The sequence below is a fragment of the Tamandua tetradactyla genome, chromosome X (assembly GCF_023851605.1).
Source record: "Tamandua tetradactyla isolate mTamTet1 chromosome X, mTamTet1.pri, whole genome shotgun sequence".
NCBI lineage: Eukaryota > Metazoa > Chordata > Mammalia > Pilosa > Myrmecophagidae > Tamandua > Tamandua tetradactyla.
This window is the reverse complement of record NC_135353.1, coordinates 1,447,454-1,468,731: the sequence shown is the minus strand read 5'-3', so window position 1 is coordinate 1,468,731 and position 21,278 is coordinate 1,447,454. Positions and strand designations below refer to the sequence as shown.

The 21,278-nt window shown below is 39.4% G+C and overlaps 1 protein-coding gene across 4 annotated transcripts in view; it reads right to left on the bottom strand.

The window, feature by feature from the left end:
* The window catches only part of F8 (coagulation factor VIII), a 298,778-nt gene that overhangs the window by 72,092 nt on the left and 205,408 nt on the right, over positions 1-21,278 (bottom strand). The gene's annotated exons all lie outside the window — the stretch shown is intronic.

The window sequence follows — 21,278 nt, the reverse complement described above, 5'->3', positions numbered from 1 at the left end:
TGCCCATACCTCAGCCAAGCCAAATTAAATTTTCTCCTCTCTCCCCAGACTAAACCAAAACCCAGCACCCATCTCCATGATACAATGCTATGCATCCTTCAAGTTATTTCAGAAACCATCTCTCCTGGTTGGCCTTTCCTAAATCTCCCAAATTTAGGCTATGTCTTCTGTGCTTCCACTTCATTTTGTATATAAATTCATTTAGCAAATTATTGTACCATATTATATAGGTTGTTTTCTTTGTCTGCTTTCCTTATTAGACCGAGATCCTTAAGTGAACCTGTTTGAGCCATTTAATGCCTCTGTTTCTCAATTTCTTCATTTATAAAATGGAGATAATAATATTTATCTCAAAAGGCTATCATTAGAGTTAAAGAAATAATATTGTACATATAATACACTGAATTCATTGCCTTGCATATACTGAACACTTAATAAATGATCATTGTTATGTTTTATCTAACTCCAGCACCTATCATGGTATCTGATATAATACTGATACTTAGCAAATGCTTTTGAATAAATGAGTAAATAATGGCAGAGTGACAAGGAATGGTCAGTTTTTAAAGAAAGCATGCACCAAACAAGCATTCTAAGGGGTATCTTCTATAGGAACTTTGGGATCAGTTACTGATGTAACAACCAACTCAAACTTAATATTTTTTCACAGATGCCTGGCTCTCCGAAATTATACTGGTCATAATCCTTGTGCTTAATGGCTGTCTCCTTCAGTTGACTAAGTTCTATTCATTTGATCAAACGGTATTATTTAAGTGCTTCTTACGTGCTAAGTACTGTTCTAGGCACTGGAAATAGAGTAGTGAACAAGAAAAAAAGGCCCTGACCTCATGGAACATACATCTGAGGAAGAGAAAGAAGCTACTATATATGTAAATGGTGTGTGTATTTGTTTACAGCATCAAGTAATGATAAGTGCAGAAGAAAAATGAAGTAGGGTAACAGAACAGTGAGTGATAAGCTCTTCAGCAGTTGCAGCAGTACGCTATTTCCAATATTAGATGGAATTTCCAATTTAAGAGACATCATTTTTTCTTTTTGCTATTGTGATACAAACAACTGAAAGCGCCAGATACAAAAATCATGATTTTTATTGAATCAACTTGTAACATTTCTTCATATTGCTTATGAGAATACCTTTTTGGACCACCAACTTTTGTGCTTTTTAAAAGCCCTGTAGGGTGCACAGGTGGTTCAGTGGTAGAATGCTTGCCTTTCATGTGGGACACCCGGGTTCGATTTCCGGACCATGCATCCCCCCCACCCCCGAAATAAAAAGCCCTGCTGACTTTTCCATTTACATTTAGTAACTGATGAATGTTTGGCCAATTGCCAGTCTTATCTACTTCATCTTCTTGTGCCTTTTCTACATTATAATTGAGCAAATAAAGATTCAAAATGTTCACTTGTGTATCCAGCCCAGTATGTGAGAATGACCTGAAGAAACCTATGAACTTAGCAAGGTGGTGATGAGTCACATGGTACATAAGTACAAGCATTGCACCTGAGCATCTCAGTGGGGCCAAATGACTTCCCACTGCTGCTTGTCGATCTTGGCCACCTGATGTCCCTCAAGCCACCCCATTGCTCATGTGCCGGTAGCCTGGCTGTTGTGCATTTTATAGGCCTTCTCACCAGAGTAGATGCCTACCCCAATTCCCTCCCTGCTCCCTGTCAGCGCCCCCCCCAATTCCAACTCCCTACCTTTTGGCTTGCTGAAGACATTTATTTTACAAAGTTATCAAATAAAGAAAATGTAGTTGACTTAGAATATATTGACTTCAGCAGAATATATAGTAAAAATCATTTTGAAGACAGTGATTTAGTATAGGTTAGATGATGACAAATTAGGTGGACTTGTAACTGGTTCAATTACTATATGTAAATAGTGATAGTTAATAGATGGTTATCCACCTAAAGGGAGCACTGTGGAAGTGCTATAGTATAATGAATGTAAATTAGAACTCTGGAGTCCAAATATCAGAATTTGAATTTTGGCTCAGTCACTTTTTGTCTGTGTGACTTGGGGCCAGTTACTTACTTCTCTGTGTTTTAATTTGCTTATCCTCAAATGAGGATAATAGTAAAATCTACCTCATAAGGTTGTTATAAAGATTTAATAGCTTGATTTGTATTAAGCACATAGTAAGGAAGCCATGTCTAAATCAATAGTTTTTTATTAGAGAAGTTGTTGGTTTATAAAAAAATCATGCAGAAAATACCAAGTTCCCATATATACCCTCTTCCCATGTACAGTTTTCCCTATTATTAAAACTTTGCAACGGTTACAGTTTAACATTTCAAAGTTAATGAAACAATATTATTATAATTATACTATTGACCATAGTTCACAATTTACATTAGGGCTCATTGTTCCTGTTGTACAGTTTATAGTTTAAAAAATTCTATTCTAGTAACATGCATACAACCTAAAATTTCCCCTTTAACCACATTCAAATATAAAATGCAATAGTATATTGTATGGTCTCAGTGATATGAACTAACATTAGTGAATGAACTTGGAGAATTTCAGTTGGGAACAGAGACCATCAGGAGGTAGAAATAGGGTAGATATTGGGTAATTGGAGCTGAAGGGATACAGATTGTGCAACAGGACTGATTGCAAAAATTCAGAAATGGATAGCACAATACCACCTAACTGTAATACAATTATGTTAGTACACTGAATGAAGTTGAATGTGAGAATGATAGAGAAAGAAGGGCTGGGGGCACAAATGAAATCAGAAGGAAAGATAGGCAATAAAGACTGAGATGGTATAATTTAGGAATGCCTAGACTGTATAATGATAGTGACTAAATGCACAAATTTAAAAATGTATTTGCATAAAAATGTTTATTTGGTACAAAATTTGACTAGTGCTTTTCCTAACATAACTTATGTGGACAGCTTAACTGAACACCATAAGTACATGGAACCTTGAATAGGGCATGAGATCTTGTAGGTTTGTCCAGAACGATTTGAACAGTGTATAAAAAAGTATTTGCAAAGTCCCCTTGGGGAAATGGTGAGAAAGGGGGAAAATTCAACTTTCCCATGTGGAGAATTCCTCATATTCTCATAAGAAGTGGGGACAACCAAAGCAATAGGCCGAGTCCTCAATCTTGGGGTTTGTTCATATGAAACTTATTCCTGTAAAGGGTAGGCTAAGCCTACTTAAAATTAGGCCTAAGAGTCACCCCCAAGAGAACCTCTTTTGTTGCTCAGATGTGGCCTCTCTCTCTCAGCCAACACAACAAGCAAACTCACTGCCCTCCCCCTCTCTACATGGGACATGATTCCCAGGGGTGTAAACCTTCCTGGCAACATGGGACAGAAATCCTAGTATGAGCTGGGACAAGCATCAAGGGATTGAGAAAAACTTCCCAAGCAAAAGGGGTAAGAGAGAAATGAGACAAAATAAAGTGTCAATGACTGAGCGATTTCAAACAGAGTCGAGAGGTTATCCTTGGAGGTTATTCTCTCTCTCTCTCTTTTTTTTTTTATTAAACATACGAACATACAAACACAAACATTCTTACCATATGTTGTAGTTTGCTAGCTACTGGAATGCAACACCAGAGACAGACTGGCTTTAATAAAAGGGGATTTATTTTGTCAGTTCTTCAGAGGAAAGGCACCTAACTTTCGACTGAGGTTCTTACGTGGGAAGGCACAAAGTAATCTGTGCTGGCCTTCTCTCCAGGCCTCTGGGTTCCAACGTCTTTCCCCGGGGTGATTCCTACCTGCACCTCCAAAGGCCTGGGCTGAGCTGCAAGTGCTGAGATGAGGTATGCCAAGCCGCTTGGGCTGTGCTACATTGAGCTCTCTCATTTAAGCACCAGCCAATTAAATCAAACAACATTCATTGCAGCATGCATGTCTCCTAGCTGACTGCAGATGTAAATCAGAAACAGATGAGGTTCACATACCATTGGCTCATGGCCGCAGCAACAGAACTAGGTGCCTTCACCTGGCCAAGTTGACAACTGAATCTAACTACCACATGTCCACCCCTTGTCAACTTGGCAACTAGATGTATCACCTTAAACAATATTAAGGTACAAAAAATTCTCTTCTGGCTGCGGACCTGTGAATCTCAAAACAAATTGTCTGGTGCCAATATGGAAAGGAGGATATTCACAGGATACAGGTTTTCATTTCCATAGGGAGAAATTGGAAGAACACAGATGTAAAACCTGCAGGGCAAACACCATTGGATTTCAAAGTCTGCAAGTCATTCATCCTTAGGCTTTAGAAAGTGGCAGTCCCACCCTTTCTGAGGGCCTATGCAGTGGCCCACCTCTTTCCAAATCAACCTTGGGGAACACTGAGGAGACCACCTCTCGGCTCCACTCTCTCCAGGCATCAGGGCCACCCCTGGGCTCTCTGCCATTTCAGGGGCACATGCTCAACCCCTCCTTGTGGTGGCAGCCAGGCTCTCCCCAGTCCCCAAGGAGTGTGCTATACCTTTTCCAAGGCCTGAGGCGGCACAACTCTTCCACTGCAATGAAATGGGAGACTCATCCTCTGTCCTCAGGGCAAACTCACCCTCTTCATGTATATGGGTGGGTCCACTCTCCTGGCTGAGGTTTCTTGGCTTCAGACCCAAGCGTCCATGGTTCTCACTCTGCAAATTCCAATTTGTCCCTCTGTGTCCCCCTTTGTCCAGATTGGCAGTGGTTCTGTTTACACCAACAGTCTCTTCAAGCACTCCAGGACTTCTCCATCATTCTCTTCACAGTTCCTCCAAAATCTTCCCCTTAGCCATCCAAAAAACTGTTCTAACATATCTGGTATTTGCAAACAGCAGCAGCACTCCACTCTCCGGGACCAAGATCTGTTGTATTTTGCTAGCTGCCAGAATGCAACATACCAGAGACAGTTTGGCTTTTAATATAAGGGGATTTATTTTGTTAGTTCTTCAGAGGAAAGGCAGCTAACTTTCAACTGAGGTTCTTACGTGGGAAGGCACAAAACAATCTCTGCTGGCCTTCTCTCCAGGCCTCTGGGTTCCAACGTCTTTCCCCGGGGTGATTCCTTTCTGCATCTCCAAAGGCCTGGGCTAAGCTGCGAGTGCTGAGATGAGGTATGCCAAGCTGCTTGGGCTGTGCTACACTAAGCTCTCTCATTTAAGCATCAGCCAATTAAGTCAAACGTCATTCATTGCAGCAGGCATGCCTCCTAGCCGACTGCAGATGTCATCAGCAACAGATGAGGTTCACGTACCATTGGCTCATGTCCACAGCAACAGAACTAGGTGCCTTCCCCTGGCCAAGTTGACAACTGAATCTAACTACCACACCATATGATCATTCCATTCTTGATATATAATCAATAACTCACAATATCATCACATAGTTGTATATTCATCATCATGATCATTTCTTAGAACATTTGCATCAATTCAGAAAAAGAAATAAAAAGAAAACAGAAAAAAAATCATACATACCATACTCCTTACCCCTCCCTTTCATTGATCACTAGCATTTCAATCTACTAAATTTATTTTAACATTTGTTACCACTATTATTTATTTTTAATCCATATGTTTTACTCATCTGCTGATAAAGTAGATAAAAGGAGGATCAGACACAAGGTTTTCACAATCACACGGTCACACTGTGAAAGCTATATCATTATACATTCATCTTCAAGAAACATGGCTAATGGAACACAGCTCTACATTTTCAGGCAGTTCCCTCCAGCCTCTCCATTACACCTTAACTAGAAAAGTGATATCTATATAAAGTGTAAGAATAACCTCCAGGATAACCTCTTGACTCTGAAATCTCTCAGCCATTGACACTTTATTTTGTCTCATTTTGCTCTTTCCCCTTTTGGTTGAGAAGGCTTTCTCAATCCCTTGATACTGAGTCCCAGCTCATTCTAGGATTTTGTTCCATGTTGCCAGGAAGGTCCACACCCCTGGGAGTCATGTCCCATGTAGAGAGAGGGAGGACAGTGAGTTTGCTTGTCGTGTTGGCTGAGAGAGAGGGGCCACATCTGAGCAACAAAAGAGGTTCTCTTGGGGGTGAGTCTTAGGCCTAATTTTAAGTAGGTTAAGCCTATCCTTTGCAGGAATAGGTTTCATATGAACAAACCCCAAGATTGAGGGCTCGGCCTATTGCTTAGGCTGTTCCCACTGCTTGTGACTGGAGGTTATTCTTAAGTATTATATAGATATCACCTTTTTAGTTAAGGTATAACTGAGAGACTGGAGGGAAATGCCTGAAAATGTAGAGCTGTGTTCCAGTAGCCATATTTCTTGAAGATGATTGTATAATGATATAGCTTTCCAATATGACTGTGTGATTGTGAAAACCTTGTATCTGATGCTCCTTTTATCTACCTTATGGACAGATGAGTAAAACATAAGGATTAAAAATAAATAAATAATAGGGGTAACAAATGTTAAAATAAATTTAGTAGATTGAAATGCTAGTGATCAATGAAAGGGAGGGGTAAAGGAAATGGTATGTATGAATTTTTTTCTTTTTATGAAATGATGCAAATGTTCTAGGAAATGTTCATGATGATGAATATACAACTATGTGATGATATTGTGAGTTATTGATTATATATGAAGAATGGAATGATTATATGGTAAAAATGTTCATGTTTGTATGTTGTTATGTTTAAAAAATAAACTTTAAAAATGCAGTAGTATTAATTATGTTCACATTGTTATGATACCATCTCCACCATCTATACCAAACCTTTTTCCAGCATTTACTCCCCATTTCCTACCCCCGCCCTAGTCCCTGGTAATCTGTATTCTAGTTTCTGAGTCTCAATTTGATTATTCTACTTATTTCTTATTGGTGAGATCATATACTTCTCCTTTTGTGTTTGGCTTATGACACTCAACATCATTTCTTCAAGGTTCATCCGTGTTGTCAGATGTATGAGAACTCCATTACTTTATTACTGCTGAATAATATTCTGTGATATATATATATGGCATATATATATTTGTGATATATATATATATGCCACATTTTGTTTATTCATTCATCTGTTGACAGACACTTGAGTTGCTTATATCTTTTGGCTACTGTAAATAATTCCACTATAAACAAGTATACAAATGACGGTTCAAGCCTCTACTTTCAATTCCTTTGGGTATAAACCTAGAAGTGGGATGGCCAGGTAATATGGTAATTCTATGCTTAACCTTCTGAGGAACCACCAAACTGCTTTCCACAGCAGCTGCACCATTTTACATTCCCACCAACAATGAATAAGTGCTCCTATTTTGCTACATCCTCCCCAACATTTATGTCCCCTTTTACTTAACAGTAGTCATTGTAGGAGTGTGAAATTGTATCTCATAGTGGTTTTGATTTGCATTTCCCTAATGGCAAATAATTTTGAACATCTTTTCAGGTGTTTATTAGCCATTTGTGTATTTTTTTCAGAGAAATATCTATTCAAGTCTTTTGCATAGCTTTTAGTTGGGTTATAAGCTTTTGTTGATGAGTTGTCAGATTTGGTTACATATTCTGGATATTAAACTGTTATTGGATGTATGGTGTCTAAATATTTTCTTCCATTCCAAAAGTTGCCTTTTTACTTTCATGATGAAGGCCTTGATGCACAAAAGTTTTAAATTTTGATGAAGTCATATTGGGCTTTTGGGGTAAAGTCAGAAAGTCTAAAAAATCATTGCCTAACACAAGGTACTGAAGATGCAACCATATGCTTTTCTGTAGGAGTTTTATAGTTTTGGTTTTTATATTTACGCCTTTGATCCACTTTGAGTTATTTTCAAATATGATAAAAGGAAGGGGTCTACCCTTATTCTTTGCATATGAATATCCAGTTCCTCCCAGCACATTTGTTCAAGAGACTATTATTTCCCCATTGAGTGGGCTTGGCATGCTTGTCAAAACTCAACTGGCCATAGATGCAAGGGTTTGTTCCTGAACTCTCAATTTGATTCCATTATGTCTGCCTATCTGTACTTATGCCAGTACCATGCTGTTTGGATTACTATTGCTTTATAATAAGTCCTGAAAATGGGGAAGTGTGAGTCCCCCAACTTCACTCCTCTTTTTCAAGATGGTTTTGGCTATTCAGGTCCACTTACACTTCCATATAAATTTGATGATTGGCTTTTCCATTTCTGCAAGGTAGGCTATTGGAATTTTTTATTGGGATTGCATCAAATCTATAAATCACTTTGGGTAGAGTTGACATCTTAACAATACATAGTCTTCCAATCCATGAACATGGAATATCCTTCCATTTATTTAGGTCTTCGATTTCTTTTGACAATGTTTTATAGTTTTCTGGGTATGTGTCCTTTGTATCCTTGGTTAAATTTATTCCTAGATATTTGATTCTTGTAATTGCTACGGCAAATGCAATTTTTTTTCTTGCTTTCCTCTTCAACTTGCTCATTACTAATGTATAGAAACACAACTGTTTTTTGCTTAGTGACTTTGTACCCTACCACTTTGCTGAATTTGTTTATTTTCTCTAGTACCTTGGTTGTAGATTTTTCAGTACTTTTTATATATATATATGATCATGTCATCTGCATATAGTGAAAGCTTTATTTCTTCCTTTCCAATTTGGATGCCTTTTATTTCTTTTTCTTGCCTAACTGCTCTAGCTCCAACTTATACCACAATGTTGAATAACAATGGTGACAGTGGGCATCCTTGTTTTGTGCCAGATCTTAGAGCAAAAGCTTTCAGTTTTTCATCAAGTACAATGTTAGCTGTGGGTTTTTCATATATACTTTTTACCATATTAAGGAAGTTCCTTCTCTTCCTATTTTTGAAATGATTTTATCAAGAGAGGATGTTGGATTTTATCAAATGCCTTTTCCACATCAAATGAGATTATCATTTAGTTTTGCCCTTTTGGTTTGTTAATATGGTATATTATTAATTGATTATCTTGTGTTGAATCACCCAAGCATACCTGGGATAAAACCCACTTACTCATGGTGTATAATTAATTTAATGTGCTTTTGGATTCAATTTGAAAGTATTTCTTTTGAGGATTTTTGTATCTATAGTAATTAGAGAAATGGTCTGTAATCTCCTTATCTTGTAGAATCTTTGTCTAGCTTAGGTATTAGGGTGATGTTGGTTTCATAGAATGAGCTAACTAATAGTGTTAGTCAGGGTTCTCTAGAGAAACAGAACCAACAGAAGAGCTCTGTAAATATGAGATTTATAAAGATGTTTCACACAACCGAGGGAATGGAAGATATCAAAATCTGTAGGACGGGCTATGAAGCTGGTGGCTCTGATGAAGGGTCTGGACGAACTTTGACAGGAGAGGCTCACTAGCTGAAGAAGCAGCTCAATGGGTCTCTCTGCTTCCTTAAAAACTTTTAGCTGACTGGATTATCATTAATCATAGGGCATGATAGTATTAAAAGACATTCTAGGGGATCTCTTGTATTCTAGAAAAACTATTCTTTACCTCCATTGTGTAGTTGCAGTACTATTTCCCCTTGATAGTTAGGATCAATCACCCCAGACAGAACAATAATCCCCTTTTGTGCCTGTTGATTCAATGGCATGAAAAACCCAAGTGTCCAGGTGGCACTCTTCCAGTTCAATGGAATCATTGTTGTGTCTCCTGATGGGAGCACTCCTCCTTTTGTAAAGAAGGCCTGTAGACCAGCAGAACTTAAGGTGTCAGGCAGAGGAAGCAAAAATTTTCCTAGTGGATCATAGCGGTGATAGTAAGTAGTACCACACCTATTTATACCCCTTGATTTCTGGACCCATGAATTCTGGCTATGGGAGAAACAGCACCATAGAGTGGGTGCTGATTCAGAGCATACACAGCCTCCTTAAGAAGACTGCCTCAGCCCTGCAAGGTATTGTCACCTAGTTGGCACTTTTATTGGGTCTTCAAAAGGCCATTCCACCGTTCTATCAACTCAGGAGCCAGTGGATGATGGGGAACATGGTAAGACCAGACAATTCTTTGAGCATATGCCCACACCTGCACTTCATTTGCAGTGAAATGGGTTCCTTGATCAAAAGCAATGCTGTGTGGAATATCATGATGGTGGATAAGGTATTCTGTAAGTCCATGTATGGTAATTTTTGTGGAAGCACTGTGTGCAGGAAATGCAAACCCATATCCAGAGTATGTGTTGATTCCAGTTAGAACAAATCGCTGCCTCTTACATGATGGAAGTGATCCAATGTAGTCAGTCTGCCACCAGGTAGCAGGTTGATCACCTCGGAAAATGGTGCCATACTGGGGACTGAGTGTGGGTCACTCCTGCTGGCAGATTGAGTACTCAGCAGTGGCTGTAGCCAGATCAGTCTTGGTGAGTGGCGGTTCATGTTGCTGAGCCCATGCATAACCTCCATCCCTATCACCATGACCACTTTGTTCATGAGCCCATTTGGCAATGGCAGGAGGGGCTGAGAAAAGAGGATGACTTGTACTCACAGGATGGGTCATATTATCCACTTGATTATTAAAATCTCTCTCTACTGAAAGTCACCCACTGACTAGCATTCACATGGGACACAAATATCTTCATGTTTTTTGCCCACTCAGAAAGTTCTATCTACATAGCTCTTCTCCAGACCCCTTTGTCACATATTTTCCAGTCATGCTACTTTCAAGTCTCTGACCATCCAGCCAAACCATTAGCAACAGCCCATGAGTCAGTAGACAAATGCACCTCTGGGCAGTTCTCCCTCCAAGGAAAAGGAATAACTAGTTGCGTTGCTCCAAAGTTCTGCCACTGGGAGGATTTCCTCTTAATACTGTCTTTCAAGGACACCCCAGAAAGGGGTTTTAGTGCTGTAGCTGTCCACTTTCGGGTGGTCCCTGCACATTGTGCAGAATCATCTGTAAACCAGGCCCGAGTTTTCTCTTCCTCACTCAACTGAGTGAAAGGACCTCCCCAAGAGGCCAAAGCTCTGTTCTGGGAAAGAGAAGGTAGAGTGACAGGAGTGGGGACCATGGGCATTTGGGCCACTTCCTCATGTAACTTACTTGTCCCTTCAAGACCTGCTTGAGTCTTATCTCTAATATACTATTTCCATTTTATGATGGAGTGCTGCTGTGCACACCCAACTTTATGGCTTGGTGGGTCAGACAACACCCAGCTCATGAGAGGCAACACAGGTATCATGATAACTTAGTGTCCCATAGTTAAGCATTCTATCTCTACTTAGGCTCAGGAACATGCTAAAAGCTGATTTTCAAAAGGAGGGTAACTATCTGCAGTGGATGGTAAAGCTTGGCTCCAAAATTCTAAGGGTCTGCATTGTGATTCTCCTATAGGGGCCTGCCAAAGGCTCCTGATAGCATCCCTGTTTCCCACTGACACTTCCAGCACCATTGGATCTGTTGAATCAATGGCCCAAGTGGCAAAGCAGCTTCCATAGAAGACTAGACATGTCACAGAGCCTCCTCCTGCTCCTGTCCCTACTCAAAACTAGCAACTTTCCTGGTCACTCAGTAAATAGGCCAGAGTAGGACACCCAAATGAGGAATATGTTGTCTCACAAATACAAAGAGGCCAACTAGGTGTTGTATCTCTCTTTCAGTCAAAGGAGGGGTCAGACGCAAGAGTTTTTCCTTCACTTTAGAGGAGATATCTCAACATGCCCCACACCATTGGACAGCTAGAAATTTCACTGAGGTGGAAGGCCCTGTGTTTTTGTTGCATTTATCTACCATCCCCTAACACACAAATGCCTTACCAATAAGTCTAGAGTAGTTGCTACTTCTTGCTCACTAGGTCCAATCAGCATGATATCATCAGTATAATGGACCAGTGTGATATCTTTGGGAGGGAGAAAGGATTAAGGTCCCTGCAGACAAGATTATGACATAGGGTTGGAGAGTTGATATACCCCTGAAGCAGCACAGTGAAGGTATACTGCTGGCCTTGCCAGCTGAATGCAAACTGTTTCTGGTGGTCCTTACTGACAGCTATTGAGAACAAAGCATTTGCCAGATCAATAGCTGCATACCAGGTACCAGGGGATGTATTGATTTGCTCAAGCAATGATACCACATCTGGAACAGCAGCTGCAATTAAAGTCACCACCTGGTTAAGTTTACGATAATCCACTGTCATCCTCCAAGGCCCATCTGTTTTCTACACAGGCCAAATAGAGTTGAATTGGGATGTGGTGGGAATCATCTCCCCTGCATCCTTCAAGTCCTTAAGAGTGGCAGTAATCTTTGCAATCCCTCCAGGAATTCGGTACTGCTTCTGATTCACTATTTTGCTAGGTAGGTGCAGTTCTAGTGGCTTCCACTTGGTCTTTCCTACCATAATAGCCCTCATTGCACGAATTAGAGAGCCAGTGTGAGGATTCTGCCAGTTGCTCAGTATGTCTATTCCAATTATGCATTCTGGAACTGGGGAAATAACTACAGAATTGGTTCAGGGACCTCCTGGACCCACTGTGAGACAGACATGAGGGAAAACCCCATCAATTACCTGACCTCCATAAGCCTCTACTCTGACTGGTGAACCAGAGTGACGTTTTAGGTCTCCTGAAATTAATGTCACTTCTGAACCACTGTCCAATAATCCCTGAAATATCTGATCACTTCCTTTTCCTCACTGCACAGTCACCCTAGTAACAGGCGATAGGTCTCCTTGGGGAAAGCTTGGAGGAAGATTAACAGTTTAAATTTGTGGCAGTGTAACAGGGTCCTCCCCCAAAGGGTCCTGACCCTCCCCTCGTTCAAGGGGCTCTGGGTCTGTAAACTGTCTCAAGTCTGGGAATTGATTAAGGGCCATGACTCTCTGTTTTTACAATTCAGATTAGACTTCTGTTCACTTGACCTAGAATTCTTCTGCTTATACATTTCAAACAAGAATTTAGTAGACTGCCCATCTATTTTACTTCTAGGTACCCCACAATTTACTAGCCAATGCCAGAAGTCTCTGCACGTCAGATTATTTTGACTGCTGCTTTGAGTCTGCTGTCCATTATAGTGGCCACACACATCTTATCTCTAGTGATTAACTGCTGGCTTCTGCCAACTGGGGATCAAATCATCCCTATTGTGTTTAAGGATTCCAGCTCAGTGACAACAGTTCCCACAGTAATATAGAGAAGAGCAACTATAGAGTGCTTCAGGGATGATGGAGCTAGTCTTACAAATTTATTTCTCAAGGTTCTTGTGAAAGATGTGTCCTCTGGACATTCCTGAAGTGTTTGAGCAGATCTTCCATGATAAATCCACTCTAACATTTCAATCTCTCTAAGCCTCTGAATGCCGTCATCTATGTTATACCTGGACAATTCTCACATTTTGACCTCAGGTAATGCCAGCCACCTTTTGATCCATGTTTCAGCCAATCATCCAAACAACTGTTAATGCCCTTTTCTAACCCCTCAAGCCACAACATTGAATGCAGAATCTCTGCTTAGTTGGCCCATATCAATTAATTCAGCTTGATCTAACTTTATACTCCTTCCATCATTATCCCACACCTTTAATATCATTTACCACACATATTCCCCTCATTTCTGTCTCTATAGACTGGAAAACTCATGCAGTTATTTTGGAGTATAGCCTACCTCCTCATGGGTCACACATTGTATGTCAACTTTTGGGACCTCTTGAGACTTTAGTTATAGGTCTTGAAGAAAAGAGGAATAGTGGGTTTGGGTCATGAAAAGAAATAGAAATGTCTTTAAAGCAAATACCTCAAGGCATTCCACTGCAGTTTCACGTGGTGAAATAATTAGATGCTCCAGATAGAGGAGTGGGGGCTGTTTCCCCAGGGGAGGTGGTTACAGGGTTATTAGGCACTGAGGGTTAAACTTGTTAGTTGGAAGTTGGATGGCAGACTCCTTTGATTAGACTGGAGGCTGGGAAGCTGTTTCCTCCAGGCAGGCTGGAGGTCGGGAATGTCTTTCCTCAGGGCGTCCATTACAGGTCTATCTAGCAAAGGCTGAGCAGATTCCAGGATCCCATCTCCCCATCGCCATCATTATGAAGCCATATATCCCCATCTGACATTTCAGGATCCTATTCTTTTACAATAAAAGCTCTTACTTTAACAGCACACACCCTGCAAGGTTGAGATTTTTGTTTACATTGTAAATCTGCTACTCACACAATGAGACATTGTGTGTGGTTTTCAGAGATCTCAAGTCTGCAACCATAGGAAATAAGATTTTCTTTCAGCGCGCACATGCGAATGTTTACAACATTCATACGGTGCTTAAGTTGCAAATTTGAAACCTTCAGCTCATCCCTTTCTCATATCACTGTATCCAGCATATCTAACAACAACCAGCCAACATCCTTATACCTCTTAATTCCACAAAACTCCACAAAGGTGTCAAAAACACTCTCACCCAAAGCCTTGCCTTGTCTAAGTGTACAATCAGTAGACTCTAATGGTGATATTTTGAGTATCTCTTTTACCAACTCAACTCATGGACTATCAGTGCCATATTGATTATTGGAAACAGAATCATTAGTGTCTCTGAGTCTAATCACAGTAGAAAACCAATTGCAAAAAACACATTTTTAAGATTCTGTTTCTTAAGAACCACTCCTGGTACCAAGTTGTGTCAGTCAGGGTTCTTTAGAGAAACAGAACCAGCAGGAGAGATCTGTAAATATGAGATTTATAAAGGAGTCTCATGCAATCATGGGAATGGAAGAGTCCAAAATCCATAGGGCAAGCTGTGAAGCTGGCAGCTCCAAATGAAAGCTCTGCATGATATCCATTGGAGAGGCTCACTGGTTGAAGAAGCAGTTGCAACAGTGTCTCTTCTTCCTTAAAAACCAAACTAATATGGTTGTGGGAGACTTGCCTTAGTTGATCATAGAAGTAATCAGCCACAGATGCAATCAACTGACTGATGATTTCTATACCAGTCTTCTGGCTTTCAATCAGCCATGAAATATCCTTGCTGCAACAGTCAGGCCAATTGCTTGCCTGACCAGACAACTGGGCATAATCACTTGGCCAGATTGACACCAGAAACTAACCATCATGGTATGTTCTCTCCTCTTCAATTTTTTGGAAGAGTTTGAGCAGGATTGGTACTAATTCTTGAACTGCTGCTAGAATTCACCTGTGAAGTCATCTGGTCCTGGGCTTTTCTTTGTTGGGAGGTTTTGATGACTGATTCAATCTCTTCATTTGTAATTTGTCTGTTGTGGTCTTCTATTTCTTCTCAAGTCAGTGTAGGTTGTTCATGTCTTTTTAGGAATTTGTCCATTTCATCTAAGGTTTTTAATTTGTTGGCTTATATTGTTAATAGTATCCTTTTATGATCCTTTTTATTTCTGTGGAATCGTTAGTAATGCCCTCTTTCTCATTTCTGATTTTATTTAATTGGTTTTCTTTCCTTCTTTTCTTTGTCAATTTAACTGTTTGTTAAAGTTTTTGATCTTTTCAAAGAATCAACTTTTGACTTTGTTGATTCTATTGCTTTTTCTCTATTTCTTTTATCTCTGCTCTAATCATTGTTATTTTCTTATTTCTGATCACTTTAGGTTTAATTTGCTCTTCTTTTTCTAGATCCTCCAATTATGAGGTTAGGCATCTGATTTAAGATCTTGCTTCTTCTAAAATGTAAACATTTAGAAACATAGGTTTCCCTCTCAGCACTGCCTTCACTGCATCCAGTAAGGTTTGGTATGCTGTGGTTTCATTTTCATTCACCTCAGGATATTTCTTAAATTTGATTAAGAATTTTCCATTTCTCATTTTGTTATTGATTTCTAAGTTAATTCCATTATGGAGAAGATATGTGCTTTCATCATTTTTCAGTCTGTTAGACTTTTGTGACCTAATATTTGGTCTATTATGGAGAATAATTCATGTGCACTAGAGAAGAATATGTATCCTGTTGCTGTTGACTGAAGTGTTATGTATGTGTATATTATGCCTGATTGGTTTATAGTATCATTCTGGACTTCTATTTCCTTTTTGATCTTCTGTCTAGATGTTCTACACAATACTGAGAATGGTGTATTGAAATCGCATACTAATAATATAGAACTATTTGCCATTCAAATCTGCCAATATTTGTTACGTATATTTGTGGCTCTGCTGTCTAGCAAATACATACTTATAATTGTTATGTTTTCTTATTGAATTACTTCTGTATCAGTACATACTGCCTTCTTTGTCCCTCATAACAGTTTTTGACCTAAAGATTATTTTATTTGACATTAGAAAAGCTACCACAGCTCTCTTTTGGTTAAATTATGCATTATATATATATATATATATATTTTTTTTATTTCCATCTTTTCATTTTCAACCTTCTTATGTCTTTGAATTTAAGGAGAGTCTCTTGCAAGCAGCGTATAGTTGGGTTAACTTTTTAATCTAGTCTGCCACTCTCTGCCTTTTAACTGGAAAGTTGAATACATTTGGATTTAGAGTTAATACTGATAATGAATGACTTTCTTTTGCCATTTTGCTATTTTGTTTTTTTAAATTTTAAACCTTATTTTGTCCCTCAGTTCTTCTATTAATGCCTACTTTCATATTTGAGTTTTGTACTGTTTCATTTTGAGTTTTTTCTCATTTCTTTCTGACTATATTTTTCATAATTCTCTTTGTAGTTAACTACATGACAAATTTAACATTCTAAATGCATAACAATCATGATTGATTTGCTACCGACTTAACTTCTATAGCAAACACATACACTGTTCTCATACTCCCTGTACCCCCACCTTTTTCTTGTACTTGTTACAATTCATATCTTTTAAAGTGCACGTCCAATGCCATGGATTTATCATTACTTTTTACGAATTTGTATTTTAAAAACTTTAACAGAGTTCTTTAGTTTTTATGTTGCAGTGATCCACTCTCTAGTGTCCTTTCCTTTTAGTCTGAAAAACTCCCTTTAGCATTGCTTATAGTACAGATCCAGTGGTGACAAACTCCCTCAGCTTATGTTTATCTGGGAATGTATTAATCTCTCCCTCATTTTTGAAAGACAGTCTTGCCAGATATAAAATTCTTGGTTGGTGTTCTAGTTTGCTAGCTGCCAGAATGCAACACACCAGAGACGGATTGGCTTTTAATAAAAGGGGATTTATTTTGTTAGTTCATCAGAGGAAAGGCAGCTAACTTTCCACTGAGGTTCTTCCTTACATGGAAGGCACAGGATGGTCTCTGCTGGTCTTCTCTCCAGGCCCCTGGGTTCCAACAACTTTCCTGGGGGCGACTTCTTTCTGCATCTCCAAAGGCCTGGGCTGAGCTGCAAGTGCTGAGATGAGGAATGCCGAGCTGCTTAGGCTGTGCTATATTGCGATCTCTCATTTAAGCACCAGCCAATTAAGTCAAAGGTCACTCATTGCAGCAGACACGCCTCCTAGCCGACTGCAGATGTAATTAGCAACAGATGAGGTTCATGTACCATTGGCTTATGTCCACAGCAACAAGACTAGGTATGCTCACCTGGCCAAGTTGACAACTGAATCTAACTAACACAGTTGGCAATTGTCTTCTTTTAGCACTTTAAATATTTCATCCCACTGCTTTCTTTCCTTCATGGGTTCTCTTGAGAAGTCAGCATTTAATCTAATTGGGGCTCCGTTGTACATAACACACTGCTTTTCTCTTGTAGCTTTCAGAACTCTCCTTGTCGTTTGCATCCTAAAGTTTGACTACTATGTGTCTGGGCTTGGTTCTCTTTGAGTTTATTCTGTTTGATGTTCACTGGGCTTCTTTAATGTGCATATTTATGTCTTTCATTAAATTTGGGAAATATTCTGACATTATTTCTTTTAATATTCCTTTTGTCCCTTTCTATCTTTCTTCTCCTTATTGGGACTCCAATAGGTATATATGGGTGCAGTTGATAGTATCCCACAGGTCTCTTGGGCTCAGTTCACTTTTTCCACCCCTTTTTCTTTTGGTTCCTCAATCTGAGTCATTTCAATTGCCTTGTATTCAAGTTCACTAATTCTTTCTTCTGATATATAAAACCTGCCATTGAAACCCTCTAGGGAACTTTTCATTTCAGTTATTGTGGTCTTCAACTCCAGGATTTGTGTTTGGCTCCTTTTTAATATTACTTGTGCTGGTTTGAAAGAATGTATGTACCCTAGAAAAGCCATGCTTTATTCAAAATCCCATTTCGTAGAGGCAGAATAATCCCTATTCGATACTGTATGTAATTACAGCTCCCTGAAGATGTAGCCCAATCAAGAATGGTTGTTAAACTGGATTAGGGGAGATATGTCTCCACCCATTTGGGTGGGTCTTGATTGGTTTACTGGAGTCCTATAAAAGAGGAAACATTTTGGAGAACGAGAGATTCAGAAAGAGCAGAGAAGAACAAAATAGCCACAAGAAGCAGAGAGAACCAGCCAGTGACCTTTGGAGATGAATAAGGAAAACGCCTCCCAGATGCTTCATGAAACCAGAAGCCAGGAGAGAAAGCTAACAGATGATGCCATGCTCACCATGTGCCCTTCCAGCTGAGAGAGAAGCACTGACTATGTTCGTCATATGCCTTCTCACTTGAGAGCGAAACCCTGAACTTCATCGGCCTTCTTGAACCAAGGTATCTTTCTCTGGATGCCTTTGATTGGACATTTCTATAGACTTGTTTTAATTGGGACATTATCTCGGCCTTAGAACTGTAAACTAGCAACTTATTAAATTCCATTTTAAAAAAGTCATTCTGTTACTGGTATATTGCATTCCAGCAGCTAGCAAACTAGAACATAATTTATTGAGATTCTCATATTGTTCTTTCATTGCTTTTTAAAATATTTTTATTGACAAATCTTCACACATATACATTCCATACATAGTGTACAATCAGTGGCTCACAGTATCATCACACAGTTGTGTATTCATCAGCATGATCATTTTTGAAACATTTCATTTGTTGCTTTTTGATATCGTTTAGTTCTTCCTCTACATTTTTCTTTATCTCCTTGGGCATATTGAAGATAATTTTTTTTTAGTCTTTGTCCACTATGTTCAAAATCTGGTCTTCCTAATTAATGGTTTCTGGATTCTTATCTTATTCCTTTAGATAGAACATCATGTCTTATTTCTTTGTTTGTCTTATACTATTTTGTTACACACTTTGCATTTTAATGTTTTAAAGTGTTAAGTCTGGACTTTAGTTCCTGAGCTGTCTGTGCCTTGAGATTGTATCCAGCTAGTAGTATGACAAAGATTTTTGAGTGCCAAGAGTCAACATAACAAACCAACACACACACATGCACGCGTGCACACATACACACACACACACACACACACACACACACAAACACCTATCACCATCTTTCCAAATTGGTTGTGCATTGGCTGGTGCTCTCCTTCAGAGTTTAGCCCTCCTATCAAGAAAACTGGCCCAGAGTGAAAGTGAAGTTCAAATTATCTCTGCCTTTTCTGAGCCTGGGTCTTGTCCCAGGATGTCCTCGCTTGTGACCTTAGGAATTTGTCCATTTACTGGAATTCGAATGTCCCCTCTACGCCCTATGAAAAAGACTTCCCCTCCTGTTTTCTTTGTATGAGTTAAAGCAAATAATCCTATGCCCCAGGTTAATTTGACTGAACTGTTTCTTCTATTGCTTTAGCTGGCAGTGCAAATTCTGGAAGGACAAGGCAGAAAGGAGTTCACTAGTTCAATCTTTCAGACTTCCATCTGATCAACTGGCACCAACATAAAGCCCTCCAGCATGCATATCAGGTTTAGTTTGCTCCTTCTAGAACAGGGCTAATGCACAATGGGAGCATTAGCTGGCTCCACACTGAGCCAGATGGTGGGTTGGGGAGGGCCCAGGAAGGGTTCCATGTGCCTTTCCCACTTTTTTCAAAAATTTTTTATTGAGATATCTTCATGCACATACAATCCATCCAAAGTATACAATCAATGGCTCACAATATCACATAGTTGTGTATCCATTACCATGATCATTTTTAGAATATTTGCATCACCCTAGAAAAAGAAAAGAAAAAGAAAAAAACCCCATATACATCTCATACCCCTTACTCCTCCCTCTCATTGACCACTAGTATTGCAATACCCAATTTTTTTTTGCCACTTATCTTCCCCTATTATTTATTTACATTTTGTCCTTATCTGTCCATGCACTGGTTAAAAGGAGCAACAGCCACAAGGTTTTCACAATCACACAGTCACATTGCAAAAAATATATAGTTATACAATTGTCTTCAAAAGTCAAGGCTAGGGCAACGGTGGCTCAGTGGCAGAGTTCTTGCCTGCCATGTTGGAGACCTGGGTTTGATTCCCAGTGCCTGCCCATGTAAAAAAACAAAATAAATTAAAAAAATTAAAAAGTCAAGGCTACTGTAACAGAGCTCAACAGTTTTAGGTACTTACCTCTAGCCACTCTAATACTTCATAAACTAAAATGGGATATCTTTATAATGTATAAGAATAAACTCCAGGATAACCTCTTGACTCTGTTTGAAAAATCTCTCAGCCACTGAAACTCTGTCTCATTTTGCTCTTCCTCCTTTTGATCAAGAAGGCTTTCTCAATCTCATGAGGCCTGGTCCTGGCTTATCCTGGGAGTAGTGTCCCACATTTCCAGGGAGATTTACACCCCTGGGAGTCATACCCCATGTAGGGGGGAGGGCAGTGAGTTCACCTTTCGAGTTGGCTTAGAGAGAAAGGCCACATCTGAGCAACAAAAGAGGTTCTCTGAGGGTGACTTTTAGGCCTAATTTTAAGTAGGATTGGCTTAGCCAATCCTTTTCAGGAAGAAGTTTTATATGGACTAGCCCTAAGACTGAGGGCTTGGCCTATTAAATTGGTTGTCCCCAGTACTTGCAAGAATATCAGGAATTCCCCAGGTAGACAAGTTGAATATATCCTCTTTTCTCCCCAGTCTCTCAGGGGACTGTACAAATACTTTTTTATTCTCTGTCCAACATACTCTGGGAAGTATTGGTGCATCACACTAACCTGTACAAACCAACAAAATCTCACTCCCTATTGAAGATTCCATGTAATTATGATGTTCTAATAAACTGACAGTACAAGTCAAATTAGATAGTGTGCTACCAAAAATATAAATTTTGCACCAAATAAACATCTTTTCCTTAGGTCTCACACAGAAGTTGAAGTTCTAAAATATAAACCATATTATCCTTCACCCTGTATTCTGATTTCCATTAGTCTTGTCCAGATCAGCTTCATTCATATCTCTAGTTGAAGTCTGATCACTTTTTCAACTTCTTAAACAGTTCCTGTATGGGGTAATGCTGACCTCATAGCTTCAGAGCTCAAACTCTGAGTCTCAGGTGTTAGATAAATTCCTTAAG